Genomic DNA, 25,234 nt, shown 5'->3' with positions numbered 1-25,234 from the left:
GAGCACAGGGAAACATCAGCCTAGCCAACCTGAGCCAGCTAAGAGCTTGCCCAGGGCCAGACCAGGTTCTGCCCCAGCCTCATGGTGTCTTTCCTTGCAGCATACCCTGAGGAGCATCTGCCTGCTTGTCCTGGAGCTGCAGCATATCTGTGCTTCACACAGCACTCCCTGGTCACAGAGCCAGTTGCACATTAGCTGTGCAATGAAAACCCTGCGTGTAGCCCATCTCCTTGCTGGTTGCCACCCTGCTCCTTCCTTTCCTTGAAGAGCCAGCTCACTCCTGGAATGTGGCACTGCCAAGGGCTCTTCTCCCAGCCCTGAGGGCAGCTGTGGGGCTGCCATGGAGCAGAATGGGCTCCTCTGCTTGGTCCATGCTTCCTTCCTTACTGTCCCCATTGTCCTTCCCCGCTGTTTCACACAGTATTGCTCCCACCCGAGGAGGTCCCAGCATCTCTTTGTTCCCTGGCTCCATCCCTTGGGAGGCATCAGCGGGTGATGAACCATTTCATCCGAGCGCTGACTGCATCTGCTGCCTTTGCACAATGATAGACCGGCTGACGTGCTCCCAACAAGCCGCTCTCCACCGATTTACCCGACAAGTTTTTATCATCACTTGAAATACAGCACCACAGCTCTGCATCTGCAGCCGTCCCCGGAGTCCCAGCAGCACGGCCATTGGGACGGCTCCGGTCGAGCTCGACTGAGCGCAGAAGGTGACTTCTGTCGCTGAGGCATTTGTCATCGGGGTAAGCGGGCAGCGCTGCACTAGCAAAGCCTCTTCTTTGACATCCAAAGAGTTAAGCATGGCTGCACATGAATTAAATACTTGCCAGCAAACAAAAATATTTTGCTTTTCCAAGACATCATCCCAGTGGTTTCGTTGCTGCCTTTTGAAGGCATGGCATTTACTCAACAAATCTGTTCAGCTCTTGAGCCCATCCAAGAGGAGCAGGTTAATGGCAAAAGCTACCCAATCAGTCCCAGAAGCACATCATGCCTCAGTGGCTGCTTTTGTCCATGGGGAAGCAGTTCTCCACTCAGTCCACACTGATGAAATGCACAAACCTACTGCTGAGGGCAGCTCTCCATTACCCCCCAGTGTTCAGCCCATCGGCCTCACAAGCCCGTGGTGCTCACACCTGGCACAGCACTACTCTGGAGCACACAGAGCAGCCCACAATCACAAGAAGGGTAGAGAAAGAGGAAGCTCATGCTGCAGGTCTGCCAGAGCCACATCCTGAATGGACAGCCAGGGAGGCTGGGACAGGCACCAAGCTCCACATTCACTGCAACACCATACACTGCATAGCCCAACACAGCCTTTGGGTTGCATAGCACAAGGCAACGTGTATGTACAAACACATATAGTTACATAAATGTACTTCACATGCATGGCTGAGCATGCATCAAATATATATGTATGGTACACGTGACAGTAGTCCCAAATTTTCAGTAAAATATAGAACACATATATATTTGTGAATGTGTATGTGCAAACAGATCACAACATCTGCAGATAACTTACCAACTGAAATCAGGTTTTTAAAGCTCTCCAGATCCCTACTTTAGAATCTTTCAGTGTTTTACATGTTTGGGAAGAATCTAATTTTATTTCAGTAACATCAACGCAGTTACTAAGATACAAGAGCTGAGGCCCACCATGTTTTTCTGTGAAACTTCATATCAAATTGAATAAAATGTATTCAATTTCTGCAAACAGTGGATTAAATTTTTTTTCATAAAGAGCATTTCAATAAAATACTTCACGTTACTTAATGATTTGTAGTTATATTTGTGAAGATTAAAAACACTTACTGTCTTTCCATGATTGATAATCAATTTTTAAGCAGCTGTTATTTTTGCTATAATTATACAAAAGTAATCCAAGCTACTGAAATCCTATACATACAGCCAAACTATGTAGATTACACCAAAAGTGATGCCTCCTATTTCCATGGAAAGCACAACAACTCCAAAAAGCACAGTAACACTATTTTATAGAGCAAATTCTCAACTACAAAACACTATTTCTCTACACAGTCACCACCATTAGCTGTATGTTTTTGCCAGTGATAAACAAGAGCCTGCATATCATGCTCATGAAAATCTGCAACAGTAGAGGTAAACCACTGCCACTGTTGCCACTGCTAAAATGCAGAGCCCACAGCCACACTGTGCTCACATCCACTGTTTGATCTCCATAACCATTTAGCAAGTGTTGAGGAATGTCAATGGGTGCCATATTTTCTGCACAGACAAATTCAATGACACCTTTGTTCCATACATGCTTCTATGTCAGACACCATTCTGTCAGACTGCCCCTCTGCTGCCATCTGTCACATGACAACAAAAACGTGTGGAATACTGGTGGGAAGGTTCAACTTCTATTGCCATAACACCAGGATCTGCTTCTGATGTTGTGGACTGACATCATAAAATCGGAGGCATTACTTTCAGAGCAGCTCTTGTATTTCATGCTCTGAGAAAGAAAGTACATATGGGGAGGTGTGAGATGCTGGAGTCCTAGGTATTTTGGACAAACTAAAATCTTTGGAAGTTGGAGGCCATAGGCAACCCTCCAGCAAACTATGCAGTAAGGAGGAACCTGAATAATGACGTTGGTTGCCCATTCACCTGGAGACATGAACCCACCATGCCTGGGGCTGATGGCATGGTTCTATAAAAAAGTAATGATATCTAGGAGAACGATCTCCTAGGTTCATTGTGAACATTTGTGTCTTCTATTTGCAAATGTGATGCTTCAGCCAACAGATAAAAACAGAAGAATCATTCCTCTTCCGTCTGCAGCTGATGGGGCTTTTCCTCCTCTTCATTTCCACCTCTTTCTGCCCAACTCCTTCACCTCTCACCCAGGCTCCCTAAGCTTCCTACCATGCCAGACTTTAAAGCAATTGTGTTAATCTATTGTGGCTAAAGATGCTCTTTGTCTTCCTGCAGCTCAGTAGGAAGAAAATGCAGTGGCACCACTCTAACTGATGAAGGTTTATTCAGGAATGGCTCAAGCTCATTCAGAAGCTTCGTCCTGCAGCCCTGCACAGAGCAGAAGCCCTACACCATACAGACCACTGTGGCGTCTGACAGCACTGTCAGCAGCCCTGCCTTCCCTGATTCAGGCACCTTCACAAACATTAACTGCGTTAGGTTGTTATTGCTACACCAGGCTGTGCCCTGGTCTCACTACATGTTAGAATGGCAGAAGCTGGTTGGGCTCAGCACGGCACTTCCAATGCCTGTAGATCTCCTGTCATCCACACAGTACTGCTCAGATGCAGGCAGCGTGCACCAGCTCACACAGCAGCTCATAAGCACAGCTGTATTGTTAGCACCGCAGAAGCCATCACTGCGTCATCTGCCTTTACGGCTTTCCTGGAATATTCTTTATATTCTGTGGTCTGTACCAAAGGCTGCACCTGGAACATTAACTCTCTCTTAGCAGACTTGACGTGTTATTCCTGCCCGGAGAGAAATGCACGGCCTCCCTGTTAAATATAACATATTGATTTTTAAATAGCTTTGATGAGTTGGAAAGTGATGCGGAAATGGGATCAGAGCATTTATCAGAGCTCTCCTCTGTGAGAGCAGCTGATGTTTCAGATGATCCAAGGACAGCATTTTGGCATCTCCGAAAGACAAGTCCAAGGCACATGGAAGATGTGCTATTAACTGTCATCCAGCCCAGGTCCAGAGCTCATTTCCAACAGGCTGAAATGCTGAGCGAAACATTTTCACATCTCATCTTAAATCTTTGTATGGACACTTATTCATGGCTGAGGTTTGCTTTCATTTACAGTCGTAGGGTGGAACTCTTTGGACTGCTCTTTCACAAGGGTGCTATCAGTTTACTCCTTACTGAAGTTGATTGAGACTTTGGCTTTTTTTAAAGCAAGAGCAAGTAATTGCATGGGAACTTGTTTTCATCATTCCCATCTGTAATTGTAAGAGGGCACAATAAGAGCTGATATATTCTACAAACACCTCAAAAAAAAAAAAAAAAAAACCAAACATTTTGTCTCTGATAAAAGTGCACTGATTTCAGTAACCTGGTTATCACCAAATCTTTGGATGAAAGCACTGAGTGCATATTTAATTTTAAAACCTCAGCTCCTCTAAATCACAATAGCTTTTTTCTTTCTGACAGTAACAAAACACATCAGATAGCTCTTCTTTTTTAAATGGAGGGGAAAAAAAAAAAGAAAAAAAAAAGAAAAACACCCCAACAATAAAAAGACCTATAGCTCAGTGTGTGGCCAGACAGGACATTACTTCATCTTTTGTGATGGTTTTGTGATAGATCTGCGGAGATTCAGCCAGGACCTGGTGCCTGCTCCTCACACACCCTGAGCTAAAAGGAGAAAAGCTTCTGCGATAGTGCTGAGGGCTGCAAATCACACTGTGCTCCCACCTGAGGAGTGGGAAAACTGAGAACTATTGAGCTCTGTCCTGTTTATCCATTGTTTCATTTTTCTTTTTTCTCCTCTCTCATTTTCATTTCCTTATCTCTATTTCTTCCATTCCTCCACTATTTCTAATCACTTCCTTCCCTACCGCTTTCTCCTGCTTACTCATCCTATTCTTCTCTTCTGCTCCTTCCTCTAGAGGCAAGGTGGGCAGTGCTGGGAGTTAGCACGACTTCCTCACCTAACCCAGGACACGCCAACAGTGATATGGCAAGTAGTGCTTGAAAAATGTCACAGACCTGCTCCTCTCCTCTCCCCAACAGGAAAAGGCAATTTTTAATTTACTTCAGATCAATATTCAGAGGCACAACCCCTATGCATTTCAACTAGTTTGAGAAGACTGTGGGACATGGGAAATGTTTTCTTGCACAATTCTGCAAAAATTAACCCCAAGAATTTGGTAAGCTCTATCACACAGACTGTACTCCGTCCCTTCTTTTTACATACTTATTCAAACACTGAATATATAGGTATATATACAGAATATTTACTGGAGAACGTCTTCCTAAGCATTCTTAATGCCATCGGTTCAATTTTCTGTCTTAAGTCACACCTGGGACAAGGCAGTAAGAGCCAACAGGAGCCCCCACAGGAGCCCAAGCTGCACTCTAACCACCCCCCACCACCACGCCTTTGCCCAGGCAGTACTGTACATCTCAGAGTTAATGCCAGCAGTGCACTCGCAGCTACAATGGCGCCCAGCTAACAGCATTCAGACGCACGGAATGATGAAGGTGCTGGCAAGGTTTTATGTGCTTCCTTTAAGCGCAGGAGCTGCTGCTCTTTGTCCCTCACATCCTTTGTGTCAGAAGCAGTGCGACACTAATAAATCTAAAACATTTTGAGATTCATAGCAAGGGCTGCAGCCTCCGGATGGAATTCATAAACATGTGCTGTAATTGCTTCTGCACAAGGAAGCGCAGGGAGAAGGCATCTCTTTTCCCTCTTCATGAGCTGGAAGCAGCTCCATTTCCCTGCCTGGGATGTCCCTGAGAGCCACAGCACCAGTTATGCCCAGTGGGTCAGGCTATCACCAGCCCACAGGGGCAGCTCTACTGCATCATGCCGATCCACTCAGAGAGCAAAAGAGCTCATTGGGATGCTGCTTCTGGGAGTATTCATGACTATTTATATAAGGCAGCAGCATGGCTTTCAAATCTGGCAATGCTTACACTTTGCAGTACTCAGATCTGCTACACAATTAGGATTTGGGGTTAGATTTCTTTTTAGAGACTTACATAACCTCAGACAGTGCTTTGCTCAGGCTGTCAGTCATACGGTTCCTAGAATCATTACTTAAACATTAGGGAATTTCACACCCAATGTACAGCAATCTGTTTTACTCTGAAAACTAGACCATGCTGTAGTAAACAGGTTTTTTTCCTGATCTTGTGCCATGTCATTCGGCAGGAATACTCAGGTGTTGGAGGCTTGCATCCTGCCTGCAGGCACAGAATGGTGCTTGGGTTACACTGGGGGATTGGGACAGAGAGAAACATTAATTTCTTGGCTCATCAGACTATCTCCCTCCACCTTTCTCCACCCACTTGCCAATCTGGTACCTCCAGCTTCTCAGTGAGGGAGTATGAGAAGGAAACTGTAGGGATTTACTTTGTATGACAAACTACTTTGATTTAGTTACTACAGGCTCATACCTTTCTATGGGTCTGCCCTCTAGGAATAATGATCAGATTTCCAGGGCTTTGGAGTAGATTTTCCAGCACTACTAGGGAACCCATCAATAGAAACATTGACAGGTTTGTGAGAGAGGGGATCAACCTGCAAATTCTCTAACCAAGAGCCTGCCTTTTCATGCTTCCCAGTGACTGCACTCTCAGACATTGAAGGCGATATTAAATTTCTGGAAGAACACTAAGTTATGAATATAAACATTTACCATTGAAAATTATTTGTTGGCTTTTTTCTCCTCTCTGCTTCTTACAATTAAAATAAAATATAGGGAAATACTGGAATTGTGAAATCACAGTTTGAACCCCAAACAGCATGGCTAGAGGATGCCTCTGGCTGCCGCACTGACCCATCGGACACATACTGTCAGGGAGCTCGGCCTTCACTGCCCCACACAGCTGGGCCACTGTGCTGTGTGCACTGCACAGCCTCACGCATGGGCACACACTTTCTGCAAAACACGGTGGTTATTCTTAACACAAGCTTGTTTGAATTGCATAACGCCAACAGAGTGCCTCAGCTTGAAAAAAAGTCACATTTTATATCCTTTATCAATCACAGTGCTCAAGTTTGGAGCATCCAGATTGCGTACTCACTGGTTCTTAGTCAGCTCCCGCATTTGCATTTTGACAGTGTTTTTCAACCCAGGAGCTGGAGCGATGAGCAAGCTATGATCTGGCACATTAAAAACAGGAACCGCTGCTCACGTGTCCTGCGCAGGAGCAGCCCACGTCCACGGGGACAGCCAGGCAGAACTCCCAACAATGCGCGTGGGATGTCTGCCCACAGAGTGAGGCTCTGCCTTTCTACGTGGGGACAGGTTGCCACACTGACAGCCTTCTGGCTTGTTATTGTCCAAAGAGGGAAACTGCTTTCTTATCGCTTTACTCCAAAGCTGTCCTTAGGAAATAATAGTAGGTAAAAAATAAAAAATAAAAGAAAATCAGTACCCGATTTGTTTTTCTACGTAGAGATATGCAGAAATATCAAAGGATATGGGTATAAAGGAGAGTCAGGTCATGCTCACCATATTCCAGGTTAGCCAGGCATAGCCATATCCTAACACTGGCACTACCTGCGTCCGTGCTAAGGTCTGTTCTGCAGACCGTGGAGCCATCCCAGCCAGCGCTTCTCACACACCACAGACCAGAGTGTGGCAGCCCCACACCTGTGCTGGCTGCAGGAATGCTGGCACTACAGTGCCTGCTCCTGGCTCTGCTGCTTCCCACCCACAGCACCAGGGAATGGGACCTGTAGCACAACAGCTGCTTGTGCACAAAATGACCCAGAATGCAGACCAGGCCTGAGAGGGCTGTAGGACCATTTGCTTCCAGCCAGGGCCACATCTCATCACTTCCACACAGCTCAGGGGTACTGCATAACAACTACCTCTGTCTGAGGTTCATAGAATGATCTGGACTGGAAGAAACTTTTCCAGTCTTCCCAGACTATACCATTTCCAGCAATCACAGCATCATTCAGCAGTCCTAGATCCACACAGCAGGTCAGGTCTACAAGATACAAAATATCTCTGTAAACCCAATGATGCAGCTGAAGGAGGGCAGCAGCATGGGTCCCCGCCTGTTCTCCAGCAGTCAGTCTCAACAGGTGAGTGACCCTCAGTGCTCCACTGCAGCTAACTGCAGCCCTCAGCATTGGGTAGCCATTTGTTCTCTATTACCTCTTCCTGAGGAATCTGAGCTGTTACATCTATTTTTCCCCACCTCTTTCTGAAGCAAAGCATCCATAAAAGGGTTCACAGTGCATCAGCTGTCCATGCCCAAAGAAACAACTTTGAGTCCTGGTGACAGTTGGGTGTCACGGGTGCACAGGCACTGGCAAAGACCTTGTCCCATTGAGAAGGGCAGCTCCGAGACCCGAGAAGACACTGTGGTGCACAGGACAGCTCAAAAACACATAGCCACTCCATAGGAATCTGCAGCTTAAGGCCAAGCTGAACCTAGGGCAGCTCCTCCACAGTGGAGACATGAGGAAAGGAAGAAGCTGCACACTGAGAAGCCTAATTGCATTTGCTCTGCAGGCTCTGTAACATCAGTCAAACAAGTATGCCACTGCTTTTACTGCTCTGCAGTTGCCATTTACTATTTTCCTGGGAAATTGTCCAGAAAAAGGGATGCTACCTAGAAGAAAGCACTCCCACACCACAGCAGTGCTGCAGAAAAACCAGAAGAACCCCAGCCACTAAACTTGCATGTGAGACCTGGAGCAGCAGCAGAGAAGGAGGTGCCTCAGTACCCCACAGGCACACCTGAGCCAATGTGAACCAGAGCCATCACTGCCCACACAAAGAACATAATTCAGTGAGAAAGGGAATAAGCCAAGCCTGAGCTCCACAACCCAAAACCACTGGGGTTGCTGAGGACTGAAGGAAGCAGATGCTGCCCACTCCTCAGCCTTAGCACTCTGCAGGGCTGGCACTGTCCCAGGGGTGAAAATGCCACAGAGCAGGCATGAATTTGCCAAAGATCTCTCTTCTCTCACAATGGCTCTTACCCTCTAGAGAGCTCACCTGCTATAAGGCAGCACCTTAATTCTTAATTACCCTTCTGCTAGGGACTCAAAGCAAGCAGAGTTATTTAATTTTTATAACACTTCAACAAGGTAAGGGTGAAAAAAGAGAAGAGCAGTTCTGAGTCATCCCATTTTTATCACCGTTGTATTTTCTCTCCCAATCAAAAAATAAATTAATTAATTAAATAGGACATACTTCCCTTCTCTGCTCCCTAAAAGGAAACACACATTTACCTGGACTACTTCCCATCAACATGTAAGCAGATCTTGATCAACTAGTCAACATATTCCCCTCTGCACAAAGAAGATCAGTCACAGAGCAGCCTCTCAGCTCTACTTATGGGCTCAGCAGGAGGGAGCAGGGGTCATGTTCAGCACAGGTGAGAGGGCACTTCCTTGATGCAATGTAAATCAGCTTAGCCAAGAAAACCTGTGCCTGTTACACCAGCACCTGGTTCTACTTTGCCAGAAAGATCAGCATTCATTTTTTTCCTGACGCATTTTCGTTTTCATCACTTCATCCCTTGTACTCAAAGCACCTCTGCAGAAATGTTCAAGTTCTTGTGTTGTGGTACCCAGCCATGGCACTGGGCAGAAATAACTAAGGCCACACAGCAAGCAAGAGAAGGGGACAAGGAAGCCATCACAGCTCCCGCCCAATGCACAACAAATTGCTCTGCCCAGGGCCAGATGTGAGCTGCTGCAGATTACAGAGCTATGTTTGTTACACCACAGAGGTCTGCATCAGCTGGATCCTTACTTCTTCACATGTTCTGCTGGCTCTAGCTGCATAGCTCCTGAACACATGGTGGTTGAATTAACATTATTTTTTAATTTTAAACAAAATTAACCCATGTATTATTGTCCCTTTCTTCCTCTGTCTCTCAGATGGAATTTCTTATACTCATGTGAGTTTATTATTTTCATAGCACATATTGTCTGGACTAAGCTGTGTTTGAATCATCAAATGATGAGAGGGAAGCGAAGATTTAATTTCATGGTGGAATTAGGTCTGACATTTCCTTTTAACTTACACTACATCAAGGGTTAATAAGGTTACTATAACCTTAATCTTTGATAGCTCAACAATAGAATACTCTGGGATTAGTGCAAAAGCTGGATTTTAACTTTTAATCTCATTATTGTTGATAACCTTATCAACACTGCACCCCACCATGGAAGTGGAAGAGGGAAACCTTAGACTCGACAGTCTCTTTCCATGGAGAAACATTTGGAGTTTCAGCAGAAGAGCCAGGGACAGTTGCTTGGTTGATGCCTGTAGTGAGGTTCACAGTTTGCAGTAAGGCTGAAACACAGCTTTTAAACTGCTTGTCAGAAATCTTTGCCAAGAAAAACACTGGTCCAGTGGCATATGTTGGTGGAGCAATGCAAGGTTGCTCTAATTCCCTTACTTTGTTTTTCCCTCCTCCCATGCGGCAGCTACTCCAAGAATCAGACCGCCAGTCTGGAAAGTTGAGATCCAGAAACTTACTGCTAATTATCGTGTTTACAATTCCCAACCTGTTTGTTGGTGCCAACAATCAAACTGCATTCTCTTGTGTGCACCAAAAGACACTTGCTGGCAGGAACTTCCCAAGGTTCCAGACTGGCTACATTAATTACTGTTAACTTAATTTTTGGGTACTGAGAAGTAGCTTTAATTAGCAATTTTATGGATTAAAATGAATTTCAAGAAACTGTGGTTTGACTTATAGACTGCTTACCAATCCTATAAGTACTTTATATAGAAACACTAGTGGTAGAAAATTTATATGTGGTCTGACAAATAAAATAGGCAGAGGTTTAATGAAAATCACAGCAGGAAATGAAAGGTTATACCTTCCCTTTGAAATCAAATAAGCAGCTCTAGAAAGGCAGAGACATTTTTTATCACTTTTCAGCAAACATTTGACCAGACAAAATAAACCAAATTCTCGCAGTGTATCGTTGAATCAGAGTATTCAAACCTTAGGTAATTTATCTATGTTTTAATGAATGCCTTTGGAAAAAAAAAAGTCACATATTCTATGAACTGAGTGAAAGAGAGCCCGAGCTCAAACAAGTGCAGGGCAGAGCCCCAGCAGGGATGATGCCATCTATGCCCTGCAGGTACTAGGCTGGGACTCCTGAAGACATTTCTCTACTTAAGTACAATCAACTCAATTAGGAGTCATTTGAACAAAGCACGCATCCGCTGGAATCAGCTGAGAGCCACGCACCCCACGAGGGCCTCAGAGCAGTGTGGATGGAAGGATGATACCTCAGAGCCCACCACCACTTTGTCTCTGACCCAAACCTTCCACAGCAGCCCGTGGTCAGGCTCTCTTTCCGTCCCACAGAGTGTTCTCCACCCTCTCACCCTAAGCCTCTCTCAAGCCACTTGCTGTGCTTCTGGCATTTGTCAGGCTGTGGCTACAGCCAGAGCCCTGCGTCATCATCCTGTGTGTGGGACAGCACTCAGCTGCTGGGGAACAGGAACTCCAGGACAAAATTTGATGGTGTGAACATCTGTGTGGACTGGGAAAGCAGAGACAAAGAAGGCAGTAAGCCAAAAAGTAGAGTACTAAAAACCAACACCGGTTTTGACTTACAACAGGAAGAAATGAAACAAAACACATCAGTGCTTCCAGAGAGACAGCCTGGATTTACCCTGGTCCTGCAGGAGGGAATTGGAAACCAGCACCTGAGAGCAGTCAGCTTGTACAGGGTGAAGTGAATACACTGAGCAAACATATGCCTCTTAGAATGGTCCCAGAGGGGCTGATGGACTCCTGCAGCATAGGGCTGCTCTGACCTGCCGACTGTGTGTGTAGGGTCTATGGGGTTGGGGCTGCCCCTTCCCCACACCACTGCCATGCCCTCAGGCAGCCCCTGGCCCAAGTGCCTGCACCCTGTGCAACCTGCAGGCCTCTGGAGGGAGTCTGCCAGCCTCCACCCCATTTATAATGCAGAAAGCAGAGAAGATTCATTCTTCTCATTTACATAAAGCAGACATAAAACTGAAAGCAAAATAGCTTCAGAGCATATGGGCAAAGCACACAAGAGCCGGTGAGGAGAGGAGTGAGAAAGGACACAGCAAAATCTCTGTTTAGGCTGAGATTCACTGGGGGCTTTTGAGTGCCTCTACCGCTGCTAAGCCTGGGGACAGTGGGCCCCTGCCCCAAGGGCCTGTGTTAGTATCTCAGCTCAGCCTCGTACCTCTGCCCTGTGCCATAGCAGCCTGATGTGGGATGGGACTTAGTCACTGATCCATTTTTCTGAGTGAGAAAAGCATGACCGTCAAAAACCTTCCACACAACACAGCCAAAAGGCAACAGCAGGCTTTAAGCTGGCTACACCTTACCACTTCTTCTCTTGAACTCTCCCTTTCCTCATACAACACAGCAGACCATCCCCTCTGTGGAAGACGGTGGGCCAGCAGTCAGCAGAGGGACACTGCTGGACCCTGTCCACCCTCCCCATGTCCCTTCTCACAGCACAGCAAGCCTCAGCCATGTCTCCTCTCCCACATACCCAAGCCATCAACCTGGATGTCAACAAAAGCCCCATGGAAGCTGGTGGAGCTGTGGTGCCTCCCCGAGCCGTGTGCGAACCCAGTTATTTCCTACAAGTAATATATAAATAGATGCCATCTCGTTATTGATGTACATTGTGCAGACAGTTGAGCTGGGGATGAATCTTGCTTGCTTTCCTTTTATGGCTGAGAAGCAGGATCCCAGAGCCTTTATCTGAAATCTCTGCACTTGTCAATCAAAGCTCACCAGGAAGGAGATTTTGCACTCTTAGGTCCTCGTTAACTGCCAGGCACCACTGCAGCCAAGTGGCCATGGGAAATGTCCACAGGAATAAAATGCAGCTCTGTATGTGTGTGCATGTGCGTATAAGCACATTTACATATAACAAACTGAAACCAAGCTAAAGCGGAACATTAACATTTTCAGCCTAATTTTTTAATTCTTTTTCATATCCCAAGACCAGGCTGTAATCTGGGCACAAATCTCATTTGACTTCATTATAAGCCACTGATTTACACTAATGGCAGGGCTGGAAAAGCAAAGCTCAGAGGATGGCGCCAGGCCCAAGCCTTCTCCCATCCTGTGGCTGCAGCGCATCAATACTGTGAGTTCAATTTGACGGCGAGCTCTAGCAAAGGCAAGTTATCGATATTTCGGAAAGCTGTTCCTCACACTTCTGAGCAGCAAACGGCCCATCACTAAGAAGACCAAACCCTTGTCAGCATGAGCTGACTTCTATGAAGTGAAATACCGACCTTACTGCTAGCTCCAGAGCTAATCGCAGAAAAGAGATTTTATTAAAGAAAGCAGAGCTATTATTCCCAGTCAGTCTATAGGGCACGTATTTAAGTTTTACATTCAGTGAATGTGGAATACTCCAAATATAGCGTTTGCCAAGAGTCAAAACGTAAAAACTCCTGCTAGGCATTTTGTGCAGGGCTTTGTTTGTCTCTCATTACTCAGATTTTACATCAATCCATTCGGGCTTCTTCCCACTGCTGGAGTTTTCCTCCCTTTGTAACAGGGAACTGGAGCTGAGCGAAAAGCACTGACTCACTGCAGCTCCCACAAATGAAAATTAAACTCCATTAAAATCACTATTTTGAGCTCTAATGAAGGGTCTGCACCAGCCCTACGTCCTGCACTAGAAAGAATGTATTTACATATGCACAAAAGACAACCACCTGAATACAGACAGGAAAGGGAAAGTGGTTTTGTCTGTGGCTTCTGAAAGCAGGACTCACAGGTCCTGTTTCACTGGGGACTCTGTGAATGGCTGAAAACAGGTGCATTTTTGTCATCACGTCATCACATGTACAACAGCATCATAATGTCATAGCACAACAAAGGGCCGTGTGATATACACAGTCAAAAAGAAAAAGACTACACTGGAACCTCAAAAGTAATCATTTTACTGTCCTGTATGTAACTCAGATCCATGGGAAACATGCAGGAAAGCACAACTCTTTCGTAAAAATGGAAAAATCATCACTTCCTAAACTGAGGGTTGAGAAAGTTTCCACTGCTCTTCTCTACAGCTCAGGACATTTGGAAAAATAACTATTGGAATAACGAGATAAATACTCTTTTAGAGAGTAATTGTTGAAAGTTTAGCTCCCAGGAGGACTGATACAACAGTGCACCAAGCATTCCCACTCTCACTATTTCCCATCTAATTTAAAAAATAAAATAAATCCTATGGAATGCAATAACAACAGTGGTGCATCTTTGAATTTTCTATCAACTTGTTAGGAGAATGTGAATACTTACAAAGATATAACTATCAGATAATCTAACAGAAGTTACATGAAATCTACTTTATTTATGTGAATGCCTCTTTAAGATGCAGTGAGATTTATTTTTTGGTAACAGGCTGCACAATTAGGTGCTGCATAGTTCTAGTTCAGAATGTCCCTCGATCTCCAATTAGAGAAGATCAGTCCGACAGCATTCATTTTGTCATTGATTCTGAGTGATGTAAAAGATAGGTCAGCCCTGTGAACATTATTAAACTTAGTGATATTGTCCTGCCTTCGCAAAAGAATTGCTAATATTCCAAACAAGGTTATGAATCAGCAATTTTTAATATTGAAGATTATTCAGCTGTTTCGTTCCAACATTTCATGCCTAACATATAATAAAGTGAAACAAGTGTACATTATATAAAATTCAGATGAACTGATGCAGAGCAGTACTCTAATGACAACTAATAAGAAAATAGATAAAAGATCAAGTCTGACCAGAGTCTTCAAAATACTCCATGAGACTAACCTGGAAAGTTTATGTTTGCCTTCTGGGCTTTCCTAACTGTAGCAAGTACTGGAGAATGATCAGACTCACAGCAAACCCACAGCACAATAATTCAGAAGCCAAAAAGTCTCCAGCCCTGTCTCTCCACCTGCAATGCCTTGACCAAGCTCATTTTCCAACGCTCAGCCAAGGGGGTTCCTGGCTGCTAACAATGCTGTTGCTTTCTATTGTCTCCAGTGCTACAGCAGCTTCAGGTTCCCTGACAGGGGCTGTTGCTGTCTAGCCACGCTAAACAGTCCCCCTGCACGGCCCCTAGTTTTATTGCACACACCAAGCTGCCTGGTGGCTTTCTTGCAGACAGTAGCAGTCTACCTCCATACAAATCAATGGCAAAATTCCTGCAGACGTCTGGAGAGAGATTCTGAAGAAATATTTCAGTAGCAGCATGCTTATTTCATTTTTCTGTACAAGATTATGTAACTTTGGCTAGGTATTTGTATATATGTACGTGTGTATATATAGACACACACAGACACATTGCTCCTTCTAGCTGAATAGTCAGGGCTCTTATTTTCCCCAACACCAGCCAACCCCTCCAGGGTCTGGGACATTTAACCTAATTTTCCTCCAGCTGTTTTAACTAGATTTGGTTTTACCATACTACAACATTTGTATAATTCTGTGGCCATGGTTCCCAGTGCTGGAGCACATCTACCCACCCTACACCACAACACCACAGCACAGCACCCTTTGCAGTGTATCACCCGTGGGCTGCCCACAAGCTCTGCAGCCACTCCCAGCCATCACCTCCAGGCCCTTGCCTTCCCTTGGAATATCTCTGCCCTTCCATGTCACTCACCCTCTTTCCATCACCTCTGAGCTCTACCTTGGGTTTTAACTTTCAGATGTCTTATTTTTGGCCAGTCATTTAAATTCCTTTTGAGTCATTGTTATTATTGTGCCAACATTTATAAATAGCTCTGTGAACTGCAGGTACATGATAATCAGGTCCTTTGATTTTTTGTGCAATTTGGTTATGAAATGATAGCAATAGAAAGTTCACAAGCATCAAGGGATGTCCCAGAAATGTTTCCATAGTTAAAGGTTTGGGGAGACAGAAGCTAATTTGGTAAAAATTCTGTTTAAATATTTTATATGATATGTTACCTTTATACCAAAAAATGGTGAGGTGCCATAAAAGCTCCTCCCTTCCCCCCACCCCCCAAAAAAATAGTTTGTTTTTTAAAAGAAAAAGCCTTCCATGTATGTGAAGACTATTTATTAAAAAATGCATAAACCTCCAGTTGCACAGATTACTTCTAGTGTGATATTAAAAAAAAAAGAAAAGAGTAAGGAGAGCAAGAAAGGACAGAGAGCTTCTTCTTATTCCTGCAAAATGTGTGTATATCTGTGTATATATACAGGAATTATTTTTTATCCGTTTCTCCAAGAAAACTCCACTATGACTAGGAATCATCTAACCTGACACAAAAGGCAAAGACCTGCAATGGGAGGAAATCTTACACACCCTTTGAAGTCAGGCATGGTCTTGAAACTGGGAACAGCAGACATCATCCCAGTGAAAGGCACCTGCAGAACCACATGCATTGGCATACAGTAGTGCATGCAATTCTTTTAGGGCACTTTGCAGGCAGCAGGAATAATCCCTGCACCGGCCATAAAGGCACATGGAACCTTTGCAGCCCCTGCTGAGGTGAGTGGGGGTTTGCCTCTCAGAGTCTGTAAGAGGGGGGCTCTGGGTGCTATGTGCTGCCTACCTTCAGAGGTGCAGGCATGTGTACTCATGTTCTTCTTAGAAAGAGAAATATATAAGGGCTGTACGGCTTAAGTATTTGTGGAAAGAGAATGTGAAATCAAATGGAAGTCCTCACCATGCAATTTGGGGTCTGGCTACAAGGAGCAGTGCTTCCTGCTACACACAGACCCAGTAAGATCACCCCTCACCCCCACAGGAACCTGCACCCAAGGCCCTTTGCCTGTCTCTTCTGGGAGCGGTGGCCATGGGGACCACCCCAGAGCAGGCAAAGCCACCCAAAGTCAGCACAGCACAGGGGCTGCGGGGCTCCTGCTCCGCTTCCCACTTTGCTGCTGCTGCAGGGCCTGGCACAGCCGAGACTTACCAATGTGAGCAGCCCGCGGGGCCACTACAGCACACAGAGAGACCCAGAGATGTGCAGCTTTGGAGGACCGCGGCCTTTACAAATAGGCTAAGCTCAAGTAATAATTTTGGGGCTGGCACTTTATTTAATTTTCTACCAGGATGCAGATTACAAAAACAATTTTAGAACAGGTATTTAGTATTCTAAATTAATTAAATATGCACTCGCCAAAATAGCTGTTAGCACAAAGGACAACCACAGACCTCATTCTAAAACATCATCTCGGAAAACTCGCGTACTGATACAATTAAACACCCTTATTTATAGAGCTATTTCTTATTATGTTGCTCTACAGACCTCCAGTATATATTTTGCTGTTAATAAAATATCATTAGACTATTAGAGGCAGGGGGCCTTTAGACTCATTTTTTAGCACACGGGATTCTGGATTTCTAAAATAAAAAAAATAAGGAGTGTAGGGTTGTAAACATCCCTTTCACCAAGAGTCTAATCTTTCCCGCGGTGAAGTCGACTGAGGCTTTGCTGTGGCATTGAATGGTAGGATCTGGCCCCAGATATTTTGGATTTAACATGAGCAACCTGTCCCCAGGCTGAGCAGCCACCAGAAGCTCCGAGCATCCATGGGCTCAGGTCCACAGTTCAGGCAGCCTCCTCTCAGGGATATGGCATTCAGAACCCAGTGCTCCTGCCCTCGGTAGCCCTATGTGGCGAACCCAGGATTGCTAACAAACCTGTGGAGAGCAATTCTGAGATCGAGACACTGGGAAACATCACTCTAAGAGCCCGCATGCTGTTGAGCGTTTAAACAGTATTTTACAATTATTATCATGAGCATATCCAGTATTTCTCCAATCAGACCTTACAGCTACCCTTCTTTAAGCCCATAACATGACAATCCACTGAAAGATTTTACAGAAAAGAAATCTACAATAATCAAAATGTTAATTTTGACTATGACAAAGAGTGCATGCATTAAAAATGCATCGGCTCTGTCATTAAGGCATTATTCAGCAAAAACAGCTAATCGTGCTAGATGAAAGCAATGACAGGAAAACTAGGTATGAAGAAACATTTCGTTAAGCTTGTGTTTATGGGGAGTAGTCCAATCTGTACTGCAAAAGATACTCAACTAAGCACAGAGCTAACAAAACCACAGCCCTTATGTGATGAAATGGAAACTCCTGATAATACTCTCAGTCATGACTCAAGGGAAAATGTCAACCGAAAGCTCAGATCAGAGGAAGGTTTGTAATACAAACCTGGATGTTTAAAATAGTGTTTCCATCGCTGTTCCTGCAGCACTTGTGAATGTGGATGCGTTACGGTGCTGAACTGACTATGATTTAGCAGCTGATCGTGTCTTTAAAGCATAATTTAACATTATTTCTGAGGCTGTTGAACATACTAAACTACAAGAAAAAATCTGCTTTCAAGTAGTATTAGAGAAACACAAGGATCAGAGTGCTAGCATCAAAGATGTGTCTATAGAATAACAGATCGACGTCTGCGTAACAATGAGAGCTCCAGTTGCTACTGAAGGCAGCAGAGTAAGAATCCTTTGGCAGTTGCTTGAAATAATTAAGCAGAATATAGATGGCCTTTCAATTGCTAAGCAAGAGACAGAGGAAGACATTCCCCATGATGCCGCCTTACACTCACAACAGAGCAATCCCCTCACATCTAGTTTGCCCACATTAAAAATCATTCTCAACCTCTTCCACACTGAGCCTAGGAAGAAGCCATTCAAAAAGGCTAGCTCATCACAGTGACCTCAGTCCTGCCTTAAAATGGCTTCTGATCTAATTCATTTAAGCCTGGAATCTGGTCTCCCACTTACGTGGCAACAAGACCTGAGATCACAAGGTGCGCAGAGAAGTCTCTGAAAAGGGAAAGGCAGGACCCATCACTCCTACTCCGTATTTAGCAGACTTGAGGGTACAGGAGTGGGAAAAAATGCTATGCTTGGGTTTTTCCAAGCACAGCATCCAAAAGGCTGGCTGGGCTTTTAACCAGAGCTCATGCCCTGCTGCTCAGGTTGGCAAGAGGGATGGAAATATCCATCCTACATTAAACAAATGAGGCATGGCTGGGACGGTAATGGTAATAAACAGCCTCTTGGTCATGTCTCTCACCTGCATCTACCTCTGGAGAGCCCTGAGCCCTTCAGTGGGAACCAAGAAGGCATGGCCTGAACACCAGTGGAGAACGAACCCTTCAGCCCCGGTTGCGGGCATGTGTTCTAGCCCAGGGCCTCAGGGGCTCAAGAGCAAGCGGGCAAATTCTGCCCTCACAAGGCCGTTACCATGGGGAAAGGGTTCTCTCACCCCCTGGAAGTGATCAGCCACAACTGGCTGTCCCAAATCATCCTTGCCGGGAGGCTGGTGCCCTCTGCAGCCGAGGCACAGGAGCAGGGTGAGGGGTGCCCCCGCCTCATCAGCCTGCTGCTTGTCGGCTCCCAGCCTGTCCGGCCGCTCTGGGGACAGGGCTGTACTCTGAGGAGGGGAGCATCCCGGTCCCGGGCATCGCCGGCTGCGGGCGGAGCCGCTGCCCTTCGGGCATCCCGCATCTCGGGGGTGGGACCCCGCTGCAGGCGGGGCCGGCTGGCTCGAGTCCCCCGTTCCCTCCCCGCTCCCCCCGGCGGAGAGGGGCAAAGGGCCGCGGGCTGGGGGCCGAGCGAGCCCGGGCGGGGGAGAACCAGCCTCAGCCCCACAGACCCCTCCCGTAGCCCCGGCCCCGCACCTTGCCCTAACCCCGTGCCCGCTCCACGCACACGCGCATCCAGAGGGCAGCCCCTCCGCGGGGACGGGCCGGCCGAGCCACCCCGCCCGGGTAGAGATACAGACAGAGCGTCACACTGCGAAGCAAAGGAAAAGATGGAAAAGGTGCTACCTTGGCAACTAGAGGCTGTAGGAGCCAGCTGGAGGGCTGGGGGCGGTCGCGCTGCCTGCCTGCCTGCCCGCCGCCGGTACTCTCCTCGACTACGCGTATTCTTAAGCAATAACAACGTAATCCGTATTATCCACCCAAGAATACCCGTCACCGAAGAGAGTCAGAAAGCTGCTGCTGCTGCCGCTGGTGGAAGTGCTGCACCGGGACAATAAATCCATAACTATAATTCCCCTCTTGAAGAAGGAGAATCCACAAGGGCTGCGAGATCTCATTTCATATCCAACGAGCGCCGTTCCTCCCCGTCCTGCGGAGGCAAAGGAGAGGACGGGTGGTGAGCACACGCGTAGCTCCCTCTGCTCCCCGCCTCGCTGGGGGCAAAGGCTTGCAGGCAGGGCGGGGGGACATAAATCAAAGTAAGGCTGAGTTTACCTGGTAATTGCCTGGCGTCTCCCCCTGAGCTTCTCCAGGATCCTATTCCCTAGCTGTATGCTCCATCAGTTCTCTCTGGGAGCTCGCAAGAGATGTCACACACGGCAACAGATTCCTGTAGAAGAGACGCACCGTTAAGCACACAAATATTACAAATCTGTTTGCATAGGTGGGCTTGGAAGAGCTCCGATAAAGCAGCAGCCACGCCTGAGAGACTTTTCATCTGGGCTTTGGAAATGCATTTACAAGTCTTGGCTCTCGGTGGGCTGCCGCGAGCAGGCAGGGTGGAAAGCAAAGCGGTGAAGAGAGAGAAAAATCAAAGAAAGAAAAAGCGGAGGCTCCGAGCCCGGCAGAGACGCTGCTCCCCGGGCCTCCCACCGCCGCCAGCACCGCTCCGAGAGCACTCCGGGCCAGGCCCCGGCCCCGCTGTGCCCGCGCAGCCCCGAGCGGGGCCGCCCCCGCGCCCACCTGCGAAGGACGAACCGGGAGAGAAACCCGAACGGGGGAAGTTCTGGCCGAACCGCGCCCGCGGCTCTGCCGCCCCCCGCAGCCGCTCCCGTAGCAGCAGCGCTCGTACTTGGGGGAGGCGGGAGGGGGAAGCTTTGTCTGGTGATCTGCAGCGGCGATAATAAACGTTTATTGTTCTCCAACTAAATAGAAAGGATCTCTGCAACGTCACGGCACGGCGCGCTTCGCCTGGCGGTGAAGAACTTCTCCGTCTGATCTCAGCCCAGCTCCCTGCGCTAGGGACGGCTTCGGCGTGAGTGATGGGAGGGGGACGGGAGCTGGCGGTGCGGGCTCAGAGCCGCGCTAACGGGGGGACCCGCGCCCCCCAGGCAACGCGCAGCGCGCACAGCCCTCATCGCACAGCTCCCCGAGACCGCCCGGCTGTTCTTTGGGTTCTGAATGGAACTGCAACCCGGTGCTGCCTTGTACTCCACGTTCCTTCCTCAACACGAGCTCTTAGCTTCCTTGCCATAATACCACTATAGTCCCTATAGCACTGAAAAGCTACGAGAGGACAGCATTTGTTTGCGTAAATTTGAAAGGAGAAAAACAAAGAGAAACGAGACTACCTTGATGGCCAAAATGCCTTCAATAAATAATAAGAAAAAATCCAGCTCCCTCTCCTCTATTTTAATCTCATTTTAGGCGCACTTTCCTATATTTCTCCAACACAGCAGGCTTTGAAGTTACGTTTGAAATGGCACCTAGAAAGTAAATAACAAACACTGCAATTTTCCCCGCTGTGCAGCTGAAGGCTGTGGCCCCATTCCTAGCGGTAGAACTAAAAGAACCGATTCGGTGGGTTTTCTTTAACTTGAACAAAAGCCGTTTGAAAAAGTAAAATACACCGAGTCGTGGCAAAAGCGCTCTACAGTGATCCATCTAGGCTTGTATTCTCCGAAATCTGGAGGCGCTCCACATATGCATCAAGAATAGGCAGAAATCCAAACTTTACGTTTTTTTTGTTTTGTTTTGTTTTTTGAAAGAAAGAAAGAAAAAAAATAAAGAACGCGGTCCTCGCGGAAAAGAAGCCTTGCGCGGCTCCAGCCTTACCCTAGCTCCGTCCATCCTACGCCATTCTTCCCTCTCCTGTAAACATCCCCCCGCCAACACGGCACCGAAACTTCCCCGCTCCCCTGCCCAGCGCCGCACCCACCGCCCGCGGGCCTTCAGCACCCGCCGCCCGGACAGCTCCTCTCCCCGCCGGTCTCCGCCGCCGCCCAGCGCTTCCCGGAGCACGGACAGGTGGACAGGCGGACACGCGGACAGGCGGACACGCCCGCTCCGGGCACGCTCAGCACGCGGAGGGGCGCCCCGGCGCGCTGCCCACCTCGCCCCGCCGCATGCGGGCAGTGCCCGTGGCGGCGCGCCGCGCGTTAAATACCTTTGTTCGGCGGCTCCCGATAGCCATGTTTATCGGCGCGGCCGCCCCGCTCCCCGCCGCCAGAGCCTAGAGCCCGAGAGAAGGGCCCCGGGGGCATCGCCACCGCCCCTGCCGTGCCCGGGGAGCGGGGTACTGGAGGGAGGGGAGCGGATGGAGGGAATTAAACAATTAAGCTGCCAGGAGTGGAGCTCGGGTTTGCCACGCAAAGCGAATTTCAGAGGGGGGAATATCGATCCCATCCGTCAACAGAGAGCCGCGATGTCTCCCCATGCAGAAAATGGTCCTGATTTTTTTTTTTTTCGGGGGGGTGGGGGAGGTGGCGATGGTAAGGGGGGGGTAGGAGGGAGCGTGAAAAAAAAAAAAAAAAGAAAGAAAGAAAAAATGAAAGAATAAAGGAAGGAAGAAAACATTAATCCTGTCTTAAAGGCAGCTCTTTTCAAAATCGCCGGGAGCTTGCTCTATTCGCCACCTACCCAAGTAACCACCAGAAATCCACCTCTAGTGAAGCGCTTACCCTTTAAATCCAGGTTTCGAGCAGAACTCCAACCGTGTGTAAAACCAGGGAGTCATCTGACGTGCGCTGGGGACGGGCTCCGGGCGGCAGAAGCTGCTCCCTCCCGGCGCCGGATTAGCACGGATCCACCCGGGCAGGACCCGGCGCCTCCACGGCCGCGGCTCGCTGCTTTCGCACCTCGGCGGCTGCTCTCGCTTCCCGTGTCCCCGGCGGTCGCCTCTCAGCTGAATGTGGGCTTCCAGAAAAGGAGTCGGGGGGGAGAGGAGGGAAAAAAAATCGCCTAATGCAATCAAATCGATCTGATCTACACCATCTGTCGCCTGCCACTACACACAAGCGTTAAAATAGGAAAACGGGAGACACTGACAGCTCAGGAAGGTTGTTCTGTAGAGTTCATTTTTAGCAGAGCATAATTGGGTATGGACAGCATACAGTTACCAAAGCTGCTGTTAACCATCCAGTAGAGGATCCCAAACATGCTAATGGTGGATTAATTGAGGAAGATCTGACGTGCAAGCTTCATAGTCTCTTATTCATGACTTCCCAACGGGAAAGGACCAATGCCGTGTGGGACTATGGTAACGCAGAGTCAAAGAGCTGCTAAGAAAATGGCTCTGTGTTCATAGCACTTCTCTCTGATAACAAACATATGTCGACCAGAACCGTTTAGCAGGATGGGGGAAATGAAATTTCCTTAGCCGAGGTTAGCAATTCCCATCGCATGCACTTAAAGACAAGTAAAAAATGGACTGCGGGTCTGAGATGCTTTCAAGTGCTGGTCCCGGGGTTCGCAGCCAGTGAAAGCAGACGGCTCCTGCCCAGATGGGGGCTTAAACCCCAAATCCCTGCCTCCTCACTGTGACCAAAGTGCATCCATAGCAGTCCCTAAACATGCGGCGCTTCTAATTTCATCAGGAATGACGCAAGGTCTTTTTAATGCCAGGAACCCTTTTGACTTTTTCCAGCGGGAATTGCTTTTGGGCAAGACATTTCCGATCACTGAAATTTGACATAATCTCAGATAAATATGATTGGGGGGGACGGAGAAGGGGGGGAGAGAGAAGGGGGCGGCGAGTTGAGAAGAGACGGAGTGTGCATCCAGACCTGCAATCACCCCTGCTGTCAACACTCCGATTTGCTCGCGTTTTCTAGTCTTTCCTGAATAATGAGGTTATAGAGATGTATATGTAATTATTAAAGCAGTATATGCACACAAGCCGCAGACATCTACGGCTGTCGTGTCTGCACAGGCAGACGGGGAGACAAAGTACGCCCGTCGGGGTGCGCCTTTCCGCTCCCTAACAGCTCCCCTACCGAAGGGGGACGCGCTGCCAGGGGACGCTCCCAGCCCCAGCCCCCGCCCCCAGCCCCGCGCCGGGCGCTGTCCGCCCGCCCGGTGCTGAACGGCGGCGGCCCGGCCCCGCGGCGCAGACAATGGGCGCGCACGAGGCGCCGGGCTGCTGCGTCCCGCTCGGCCGCGTCCTGCCGAGCGCCGCGAGTCGGGGAAGCTCCCGTCCGTTGCCACCTCGCCCAGCTGATTAGTGGAGAGCGATAACGGCGCTGATACAAATCCAAACGGCTGATGTAAATGTGGCAGTAAACAGTGTTTAGGGTTATTCTGGAGCTAACCGCGTGCCTCTCCTGGAAGTTTGTGTTAATCTCTTTAGAATAAATCTAACGGTTATGAATTAGATTAGCCTTGAAAACGTAGCCTAAAGACAAATCAAACAATTTACCCCTTCTTTTGTTTCAATATACATTAATTTAGCGCCGCTGCCTACCTACACAGCGTTCTCGGGTCCCGGCCACGGGGCCGAGCCTGGAGCCTCGCTGCCTTTTGTCAGCATTCGCGTCCAACTATTGCCCTCTGCAGGTCAAGTCCTCGCCGAGCTGCGTGCGGCAGGAAGGAGCTGCCGGGCCCCGGGCCCCAGGCCCTCTGCCCGGAACAGGTCCGACTTCTCTTGGGATCGATTCCTCCCCGCGAGGCTTGGATGTGTTTCTCCAACACGGAGCACGGAGTGGTACGGAGCGCTGCTGTTCGGCTGCCCTGCAACCCCTGTTCCAACCTCGGCCGGGAGAGATGAAGACAGAAGAGACAAGGTGCCGCTCTGAAGACACCTTGTTTTCTTGCTCTCCTTCTCCCCTTTTGACTGTGGGAAACTTCCCAGACAAGGCCTGCCCTTTCCCCGGTTCACCTTTAGGAGCAAGGCAAGATCCGAGCACCAACCAGGGCCGAGCTGGTGCCAGCACCCGGGACCCCGCCCTACCAACTCTATGCAGGCAACTTTCCCACCAGATGCAGCTTGAGAGTTTGTCCCTCCAGCTCTGGGTTAGCTGGGGACCACGGCTTAAAGGGGCACTCTACAGCAGACCTCCACCTGCCCAAAGAGGACAGTGGCAACTTTCAGTAATGCTACTACCTAGAATGGTTCGCCATCCCTTACACAATAATGCACAAAATGCTCTACCATAGCAACAAACAAACAAACAAACAAACAAACAAAAAACAAATACAACATTTAAATGATCTAATTATTGTTGCTTAGAATTCAGGAGCTTCAGCCCCTTCCCTACCCTCCCCCCCCAGAAAAAAAGAAAAATCACAGCTCCCTCTTCTTCCCCCAGTAAGTGTACAGAGATGTTTAACGACTCCCTTTCTTCCCCCTATTCTGCTTGCTACCCGGGGTAACACCGCTCGCGCGGGCTTCGCAGCCCCTACAGCCGGGACAGCGGCAGCTCCACCCGCGCCCCTCCGCCTTGGGCACCCAGGGCCGCCACTGTGGCTCTGAACCTGACGGGCTGCCTCTCGGGTCACCGCGGACAGACCCCGGCCCTGCCGCAGCCTGCCCGGGTATAGGGCAGCCCCGCGCTGCCGCAGAGCCTGACAGCCGGCGGCCTTTTGTCTC

At 48.2% G+C, this 25,234-nt stretch overlaps 1 long non-coding RNA gene across 2 annotated transcripts in view; it reads right to left on the bottom strand.

The window, feature by feature from the left end:
- Nucleotides 1-23,232, bottom strand: part of LOC109369207 (uncharacterized) — a 41,670-nt gene extending 18,438 nt beyond the window's left edge. For both annotated transcript variants that reach the window (XR_014885262.1, XR_014885263.1), the window contains exons 1-3: nt 22,329-23,232; nt 19,924-20,038; nt 19,495-19,798 (exon numbers count right to left, since the gene is read on the bottom strand). This is a non-coding gene — a long non-coding RNA (uncharacterized LOC109369207). The remainder of the gene's footprint in view (nt 1-19,494; nt 19,799-19,923; nt 20,039-22,328) is intronic.
- Between the last annotated feature and the right edge of the window lie 2,002 nt (nt 23,233-25,234).

The sequence above is a fragment of the Meleagris gallopavo genome, chromosome 10, assembly GCF_905368555.1.
Source record: "Meleagris gallopavo chromosome 10, MGAL_WU_HG_1.1, whole genome shotgun sequence".
Lineage (NCBI taxonomy): Eukaryota > Metazoa > Chordata > Aves > Galliformes > Phasianidae > Meleagris > Meleagris gallopavo.
The sequence above is the reverse complement of the archived record's forward strand: the minus strand, read 5'-3'. Positions and strand labels throughout refer to the sequence as shown.